Here is a 10,167-nt window from a genome sequence, read left to right as displayed (position 1 = left end):
CCCTGTAGACCTGAAAAGAATAAGAGAATAGTAGGTACAACTCCACAAAAGTAAATTTGACAACTTAGATGAAACGGGCCAATTCCTCAAAAAAATACAAACTGTAACACCAAACTAATATGAAATAATCTGAGTAGTCATAAAATGATTAAAGATGTTGGACTTGTAGTTAAAGAATTCTTGAAAAAGAGATATCTATTGCCAGATGCTTTCATGAAGAAGTTTACTAATTTTTTTAAAGAATCAACACCAATTCTATACAATCTCTTCCAGAAAACAGAAGAGGAGGGAACACTTCCAAATTTATTTTATGAAGTTAGTATTACCCTGTTATGAAAACTAGACAAGTACTACGAAACAGGATACTACAGGCATGAATATACATGTAAAAATTCTTAACAAGGTATTATCAAATGGAATTAAGTAATACATAAAAAGAACTATATACCATGACCAAGTGGGGTTTATTCCAGGCATGTAAGGCTGGTTCAGTGTTCAAATATTAACCAATGTAAGCCACCATACTAACTGGCTAAGTAAGAAAAATCACATCATCTTATCAGTTGAATTTATGCAGAAAAACATACGACAAAGTCCAACACCTATTCATGATAAAAAGTCTCACAAAGCTAGGAATAGAGGGCAATTTCCGCAATTCGATAAAGAACATCTCCAGAAACCTACAGCTAACATTGTACTTAACGGTGAAAGACTGAATGCTTTGCCCCTAAAATGAGGAACAAGAAATCTATCCTCCTGTTGTCAGATGGCTTTTTTTTTTTTTTTTATATCAGGGGAAAGCGCGAACGCAGTCCCCCACTATCACAAATTTTGCAGTCGAGTTTCCCACATTTGGGGAAATCGCAGGGGTCAGCAAATCCGAAGTGCAATGGATAAGCCTCGCCCTGGGAAAACCACCTTCGTGATCATGGTATCTCCTCTGCCAGGTAAGTATGTCAGATGGCTTTTTATTCAGAGACATTGTAGAGACTCTAAAGGGCCCAGGACCGTCAGATATGCTGCTTTCAAAACAATGGCTGCTATGATTGCCTAGCAGGCCTCGTGTGAATTCTAGGCCTCAGTAACCTGTGCATGAAAAGAACCATGATATTAAATCACTAACTGGATTTTCGAATAAAGTGACTGAAGTAAAAAAAACCAAAAAACAAAATACAAAACACTCAACAAAATACTGGAAATTCCAGCCAGTGTAATAATGTAGAGGAAATAAAAGGAATACCAATCAGAAAGGAAGAAATAAAATTGTCCCTATTTTCAGATGACATGATTGTCTGTGTGGATAATCCCAAGGAATCTACAGAAAAATCCTGGAACTGATAGTGAATTTAGTAAGGTTGCAGGATATAAGATCAATATATAAAAATCAATTATATTTCTATATACCAGCAATGAACATGTGGACACTGAAATTAAAATACAACATATTTGTAATTGCTCCAAAAAAATTCTTTGGTGTAAATCTGACAATACAGGTACAGGACTTGTATGATGAAAACTACACAGTGCTGTTGAAAGAAATCAAAGGTCTAAATATATGGAGAAACATATCATGTTCATAGGTTGGAAGACTAAACATAGTAAGGATATCAATTTCCCCCAAAATGGCATACAGTTTTAACACAATTACTATGAAAATCCAGGTACTTTTAAAAAGATGCACACAGGGGCTTCCCTGGTGGCGCAGTGGTTGAGAGTCCGCCTGCTGATGCAGGGGACACAGGTTCGTGCCCCGGTCCAGGAAGATCCCACATGCCGTGGAGCGGCTAGGCCCGTGAGCCATGGCCGCTGAGCCTGTGCGTCCGGAGCCTGTGCTCCGCAACGGGAGAGGCCACAACAGTGAGAGGCCCACGTACAGCAAAAAAATAAATAAATAAATAAAAGATGCACACAAGCTTATACTACAATTTACATGGAAAGCACAGGCCCTAGAATAGCTAAAATAGTTTTGAAAAGGAAAAACAAATTTGGAAAATTACCCAATGTTAAGCCTTTCCATGTAGCTATAGTAATTAAGACAATGTGATATTGACAAAGAGACGGACACATAGATCAAAGTAACAGAGTACAGAACCCAGAAAAAGACCCACACAAATATGTCCAATAGGTTTTCAAATATTAATAGACAATTATTGTATAGCAGTTTTAGGTTTACAAAAAAAAATTGAGTAGTTACCTCAGAACCTTTAGAACTCTTCCTCTACAGAGAGTTCCCATGTATCCCAATGCCCTTGGTTTTTTTTTTTTTTTTTTTGTGGTACACGGGCCTCTCTCACTGCTGTGGCCTCTCTCACTGTGGAGCACAGGCTCCGGACGTGCAGGCTCAGCGGCCATGGCTCACGGGCCCAGCCACTCCGCAGAATGTGGGATCTTCGTGGACCGGGGCACGAACCCACGTCCCCTGCACTGGCAGGCAGACTCTCAACCACTGCGCCACCAGGGAAGCCCGCCCTTGTTTTTTAACATCTTGCCTTAGTATGGTACTTTTGTTACAATTTATGAACCAATATTAATACATCATCATTAAAGGCTAAAGTCTATAGTTTACATTAGGGTTCACTCTTCGTGTTGTACATTCAGTGAATTTTGACAAATGCATAATGTCATGTACCCACCACTATAGTTGTACAGAACAGTTTCACCACTGTAAAAATCCCCTGTGCTTCACTTATTCATCCATTCCCCTCTGTCCAAACCCCTCCCCCAGACACAGAATCTCTGGCAACCAGTGACATTTTTACTCTCTTTATAGTTTTGCCTTTTACGGAATGTCATTTAATTGGAATCATACAGTATGTAGCCTTTTCAAATTGGCTCAGCAATATCCATTTAAGATCTCCACATCTTTTCATGGCTGTGTAGCTCATTCTCATTTTTCTTTTTTTTTTTTTTTGCGGTACGCGTGCCTCTCACTGCTGTGGCCTCTCCCATTACGGAGCACAGGCTCCGGACGCGCAGGCTCAGCGGCCATGGCTCACGGGCCTAGCCGCTCCGCGGCATGTGGGATCCTCCCGGACCGGGACACGAACCTGTGTCCCCTGCATCGGCAGGCAGACTCTCAACCACTGCGCCACCAGGGAAGCCCTCATTTATTTTTCTTGATGAACAATATTCCAACACACAGATGTACAACAGTTTGCTCATTCATCTACTGAAGGACATCTTGGTTGTTTCAGTCTTTGGCAACTATAAATAAAGCTACTAAAACATTCATGTGTAGGTTTTTGAATGAATATAAGTTTTAAACTCATTTGGGTAAATACCTAGGAGTGCAATTGTTCAATCATATGTAAGGCTATATTTAATTTTGTTAGAAACTACCAGAACTATCTTCCAAAATGGCTGTACCATTTTGCATTCCCACCAGCAACTGAATGAAGAGTTCCTATTGTTCCACATCCTCACGAGCATTTGGTGGTGTCAGATTTTTGGATTTTAGCCAATTTAATAGGTATATAGTAGTATTTCATTGTTTTTTGAATTTTAGATTCCCTATTGAAATATGATGTTGAGCATCTTTTTACATACTTATAGCCATCTGTATATCTTCTTTGGTGAGGTATCTGTACAGATCTTTGTCCATTTTTTAATTGTGTTGCTTGTCTTCCTATTGCTGAAATTTTAGAGATCTTTAAAGAGTTTGTATATATTGCATTGAAGTCCTTTATCAGATAAATAATTTGCAGATATTTTCTCTGAGACTGAGTCTTGTCTTTTCATTCTCTTAAAGCTCTCTTAGAGCAGCATTAAAAAAGTCTAGATCCTTTTTTCTTTTTTTGCATGTGGATGTCCAGTGCTTCCAGCAGCATTTGCTGAAAAGACTATTCTTTCTTCACTGAATTGCCTTTGTCAGATTACTGAAAAATTACAGGGAGTTCCCTGGTGGTCTAGTGGTTAGGACTCAGCACTTTCACTGCCGTGGCCTGGGTTCAATCCCAGGTCGGGGAACTAAGATCCTGCAAACCGTGCAGCAGAGCATGGCCAAAAAAAAAGAAAGGAAAAAATTACACCTGCATCTACTGTATCATGCAATTGTCCTCTTGGGCATTTATCTCAGAAAAACAAAGATTTATATTTATATAAAAACTTTAATAGCAGCTTTAATTGTAATAGCCAAAAACTGGAATCAGCCTGATTGATGTCCTTCAACAGGTGAATGGTTAAATAAACTATGTAGCAAAACCATGAAATAGTATTCAGTAATAGAAAGGAACGAAGTACTGATACATAAAACAATTTGAATTCATCTTCAATAATCCTGAGTGAAAAAGGCCAATACCAATAGATTACATACAGAATGATTCCTTTTATTTTACATTCCTGAAATGAAAAATTGCAGATGTAGAGAACAGATTAGTGGTTGCTATGAGTTAAGGAGATCATGGAGTGAAAGGGAAGTGGTGTGGCTGTAAAAGAGCAACATGTCTGCACTTAACAATAGACTATATGTTCTTCTCAAGTGTATATGGAACACTTCTGGCATAAGCCATAAAACAAACCTCAGTAAATCTAAAGGATAGAAACAATACGAAGTGTGTTTTGACTACAATGGAATAAAGTTACATCCATAAAAAAATAAAATTGGGAAATTCACAGGTATGTGGAAATTAAACAGCACACTCTAAAAGACCAATGAGTCAAAGAAGAAATCAAAAGAGAAATTAGAAAATAATTTGAGATGAATTAAAACCAGAACACGACATACCAAAACTCGTAGGATCCTCCTAAGGCAGTGCTTAGAGGGAAATTTTATAGCTTTAATCACATAACGTTCCATCTTAAGACACTGGAAAAAGAGGAGTAAACTAAACCTAAAGCAAGCAGAAGAAAGAAAGTAATAAAGATTAGAGCATAAATTTATGAAATAAGGAATAGGGAAACAATAGAGAAAATAAATGAAACCAAAAGCTGGTTTTCTGTAAAGATCAACGAAATCGTTGAACATTTAGCTATATTGACCAAGAACACAAGAGAGAAAACTCAGATTGTAAGAATCAGAAATGAAAGAGGGGACACTACTAACTTTACAGAAATAAAAAGGATTATAAAGGAATATTATGAACAATTATATGCCAATTAATTGGATAACTTAGATGAACAAATTTCTAGAAAGATGAAATATTCTAACTGATTGAAGTAGAAATAGACAGTACAAATAGACCTATAAGAAACAGAAAGATAGAATTAGTAATAAAACAACCACCTACAAAAACAGCACTAGCCCATAGGGCTTTACTGCTGAATTCTACCAAACGTTAAAAAAATCATTACTAATTCTTTACAAATTCTTCAAAGAAACAGAAGAGGAGGGGATACTTCCCAACTTACTCATTCATTTTGCAACACCCTGACACCAAAACCAGAAAAGACCTCACAAATAAACTGCGAAACTATCTTATGACTATGGACACAAAAATCCTCAAAAATACAGTGACACATAAACAAATTTTATACCATTACCAGGTGGGATTTATCTTGAACCAAGGATGGTTCAATATACAAAATAAATTAATTAGCATTAGAAGGGAACTTCTTCAATCTGATGAAGGGCATCTATAAAAAAAACAGAATTAGTATAATACTTAATGATGAGAGACTGGATGCTTCCCCCCTAAGACCAGTGACAAAACAAGGATGTCCACTCTTGCCACTTCTATTCAATGTTGTACTAGGTGGAGGGTCTGGCCAGAGCAATTAGGCAAGAAAAAGAAATAAAAGGCATCTAGGTAGGAAAAGAAGTAAAACTATATTCACAGATGTCATGACCTTATATATAGAAAATCCTAAGGATCCCAGTAAAAGTTATTAACACTAATGAATGAATTTAGCAAGGTTGCAGAATACAAGAGTAATATACAGAAATCAATTGTATTTCTATACACTTGTAGTGAACAATCTGAAAGTGAAATTTTAAAAACACTTCCATTTATAATGGCATTAAAAAGAATTACATAGGGCTTCCCTGGTGGCGCAGTGGTTGAGAGTCCGCCTGCCGATGCAGGGGACACGGGTTCGTGCCCTGGTCTGGGAAGATCCCACATGCCGCGGAGCAGCTGGGCCCGTGAGCCATGGCCACTGAGCCTGCGCGTCTGGAGCCTGTGCTCCGCAACGGGAGAGGCCACAACAGTGAGAGGCCCGCATACCGCAAAAAAAAAGAAGAAAAAAAAAAAAGAATTACATAGAAAATTTTTATAAAAGAACTGTAAAATTTATATACCAGAAACTATAAAACATTACTGAAAGAAATTAAAGACCTAAATAAGTGGTAATCTGTTTGTATTCATCAACTGGAAGATATTTTAAGATGGCCTTCCCCAAACTGATCTACAGATTCATTGTAATCCCTATCAGAATTGCAGCTTTCTTCTTTGCAGAAATTGACAAGCTGATTCTAAAATTAATATGGAAACTCAAAAGGCTCCAGAATAGCAAAAAAATATCTTGAAATAGAACAATTAAGTTGGAGGAGTTACACTTCCTGATCTCAAAACTTACTGTAAAACAACATTAATCAAGACAGTGTGATATTGGCATAAGAAAAGACATATAGATCAATGGATTAGAACTGAGTCCAGAAACACCCCGTGTGTCTATGATCAACTGATTCTCAACATGGGTGGCAAGACCATTCAATGGGGGAAAGAACAAACTTTTCATAAATGATGGGACATTGGATAGCCTCAAACAGAATAGTGAAGTTGGATTCTTACCTCACACCATATACAAGTATTTACTCAAAATGGATCAAAGTTCTGAATATAAGAGTTTAAACTATAAAACTCTTAGTAGAGGGCTTCCCTGGTGGCACAATGGTTGAGAATCTGCCTGCTAATGCAGGGGACACAGGTTCGAGCCCTGGTCTGGGAGGATCCCACATGCCACGGAGCAACTAGCCCGTGAGCCACAACTACTGAGCCTGCGCGTCTGGAGCCTGTGCTCCGCAACAAAGGAGGCCGTGATAGTGAGAGGCCCGCGCACCGCGATTAAGAGTGGCCCCCGCTTGCCACAACTAGAGAAAGCCCTTGCACAGAAACGAAGACGCAACACAGCAAAAATAAATTAATTAATTAAGAGTTAGGACTTCAACATATTCATTAAAAAAAAAAAACCTCTTAGTAGAAAACATAGGAGTAAATTTGCATGGTCTTGGATTTGGTGATGGTTTCTTAGATGAGACCAGAGAAGCGCAAGCAACAAAAGAAAATTGGATGGACTTCATCAAAACTGAAAACTTCTATGCTTCAAAGACACTATCAAAAAAGTAAATATACAGAATGGGAGGAAATATTTGTAAACCATATATCTGATAAGGAATTTGCATGTAGAATGTATAAAAAACTCCCACAACTCAATAATAAAGACAAATAACCCAATTTAAAAGTTAGCAAAGGATTGGAATAGACATTTCTCCAAATAAGATATTCAAATGGCCAATAAACACATTAAAAAATGCTCAACATGTTTTGTCACTAGAGAAATGCAAATCAAAACCACCCACTCAGGGGGAAGGGTAAGCTGGGACTAAGTGAGAGAGTGGCACTGACATATATACACTACCAAATGTAAAATAGTTAGCTAGTGGGAAGCAGCCGCATAGAACAGGGAGATCAGCTGGGTGCTTTGTGACCACCTAGAAGGGTGGGATAGGGAGGGGGGGAGGGAGACGCAAGAGGGAGGGGATATGGGGATATATGTATACGTACAGCTGATTCACCTTGTTATACAGCAGAAAGTAACACAACATTGTAAAGCAATTATACTCCAATAAAGATGTTAAAAAAAAAAAGAAGAAAAAAAAAAACCCACCCATTCAGATGACTATAATGAAAAAAAATCAGACAATAAGAATTGTTGGTGAGGGAATTCCCTGGCAGTCCAGTGATTAGGACTCTACATTTCCACTGCTGGGCACCTGGCTTTGATCCCTGGCTGGGGAGCTAAGATCCCACAAGCCGTGCGGCGTGGCCAAAAAAAAAAAAAAAAGAATTGTTGGTGAGAATGTGGAGAAATCAGAATCCTCATACACTGCTGGTATGAATGTAAAATGGTGCAGTCACTTGGAAGGCAGTACAGCAATTCCTCAAACAATTATAGTCACATTATTACCTACTAATTCTACTTCTACATATATATAACCATGAGAAATGAAAACATGTCCACACAACAACTTGTTCACAGATGTTTAGAGCAGCATTATGCATAATCACCAAAACTGGAAACAACCCACACGTCTATCAGTGGATGACTGGAGAAGCAAAATGAGGTATACCCATACAATTAAATATTATTTGACCATAAAAAGGAGTGAAGTACTGACATATGATTGAATCTTGTAAACATTACGCTATAGAAGAAGCCAGTCACAAAATACCACAGTCTATGATTCCATTTGTATGAAATACTGGAATAGGCAAGCCTATAGAGACAGAAAGTAGACTGGTGGTTGCTTAGGGATGGTAGGGATGGGGGTATGGAGCATGATAAAGGGCATGAGGTTTCTTTTTGAGGTGATGAAAATATTCTAATAGTAACTGGTGATGGTTGCACATATGTGTGACTATCCTAAAAACCACTGAATTGTACATTTTAAATAGGTGAGTTACATGTTATGAGAATTTTATCTCAGTAAAGCTGTTTTTTTTTTTTTAAAGGGAAACATGAGATATCCTTGTGATGAAAAATGTTATGTATCTTTAAAAACAAAACAAAAACAAAAACCTAAGAGTGGAATACCTGGGTCCTCTGATGACTGTATGTTTAACTTTGCAAGGAACTGTCAAACTATTTAAGGTGACTATACTACTGTGCCTTCCTGTTGGCAATACATGAAAGCTCCAGTTGCTCCACATCCTCAATACTCAGTATTTTATATATATTCTTAACTTTATGACATTCTAATAGGTATGTGCTGTTATATCACTGTGGTTTTAATTTGCATTTTCTAAATGGTGACATTGAACATCTTTTTTTGTGCTTATTTTAATTGCCATCCAGGTATCTGGTGAAGTGTCCTAAGGTTAAAAAAATAAGTTACAAAAGAACAAAAATTAGGGACTTCCCTGGTGGTCCAGCAATTAAGACTCCGTGTTCCCAATGCAGGGGGCCAGGGTTTCATTCCTGGTCAGGGAACTAGATCCTGCATGCCACAACTAAAAGATCCCACATGCCACAACAAAGATCCTGCACATGGCAACGAAGATCCCATGAGCTGCAACTAAGATCCGGAGCAGCCAAATAAATAAATATTAAAAAAAAATTATATTAAAAAAAGAACAAAAATTAAATTTCACAATTAAAAGCTTAAATTAACACACAAATAAAATTTAAAGATGAACTGAGAAAATATTTGCCATATATGTGAGAGAACAGGAATAATAGATTTAACATGGAAAGAGATGATGGGTTTTGCCTTATCTCCTCAGTGTACCTGCTGCAGGTATATACAACCTCCCACAGCATCAGCCTAATGTGTAAAGGGCTCTGACTCCTCTCACAGGTGATCTGGAGGCTGAAGCTGGGAGGGGCCTAAGGGGATCAGGTAAGAACTTGGAGAGAGGCAGGGAGATACAGCCCAGGAAAATACACCCAGTGCTCTGCGTGCAAACAAGTTCAGCAGGCAGAGGTAGTGGGAAGGTGTGGAGCATCAGTGGACAGGCGTAGGGAGGTCAGCAGGCATGGCATTATGGTAGGGATGAGGGCACAGTGGCACAGAGGTTGCCTGTAGGGACACAAGGGACAGCAGGAAGGGTGGGGCAAATTTTTGGCCGTTATTTATTCAAATATTTTTTCTTACCACCACCTTCTCTCTCCTTTCCTTTGAGGACTTCAGTTACCTGTGTATTAGGCTATCTGACGTTGTCCCATGACTTACTGATGCTCTTTTCTGTTCTTTCCTCCTTTGGATTGTCTGTTTTGGAGCATTTTTATTGCTCTGCCTTCAAGTTCACTTATCTTTTCTGCAATGTCTAATCTGTCATTAATCCTATTCCACACATTTTTCATCTCCATGTTACACGTTTTCATCTCTAGGAAGTTTGATTGCAACTTCCTTGTTACGGTCTTCTATGTCTCCACTTAACTTTTCTGAACATAAGGAGTAGTGTTATAATGACCGTTTTAATGTCCTTCTCTGCTAATTCTAATATCTGT

General features: G+C 38.2%; 1 non-coding gene across 1 annotated transcript; it reads right to left on the bottom strand.

The window, feature by feature from the left end:
* Positions 1-791: 791 nt before the first annotated feature.
* LOC137204240 (U1 spliceosomal RNA) lies at positions 792-955 on the bottom strand. Its single transcript, XR_010933478.1, has one exon. It is a non-coding gene; the product is annotated as a U1 spliceosomal RNA (small nuclear RNA).
* Between the last annotated feature and the right edge of the window lie 9,212 nt (positions 956-10,167).

Source organism: Pseudorca crassidens, chromosome 12, assembly GCF_039906515.1.
Source record: "Pseudorca crassidens isolate mPseCra1 chromosome 12, mPseCra1.hap1, whole genome shotgun sequence".
NCBI lineage: Eukaryota > Metazoa > Chordata > Mammalia > Artiodactyla > Delphinidae > Pseudorca > Pseudorca crassidens.
The sequence above is the reverse complement of the archived record's forward strand: the minus strand, read 5'-3'. Positions and strand labels throughout refer to the sequence as shown.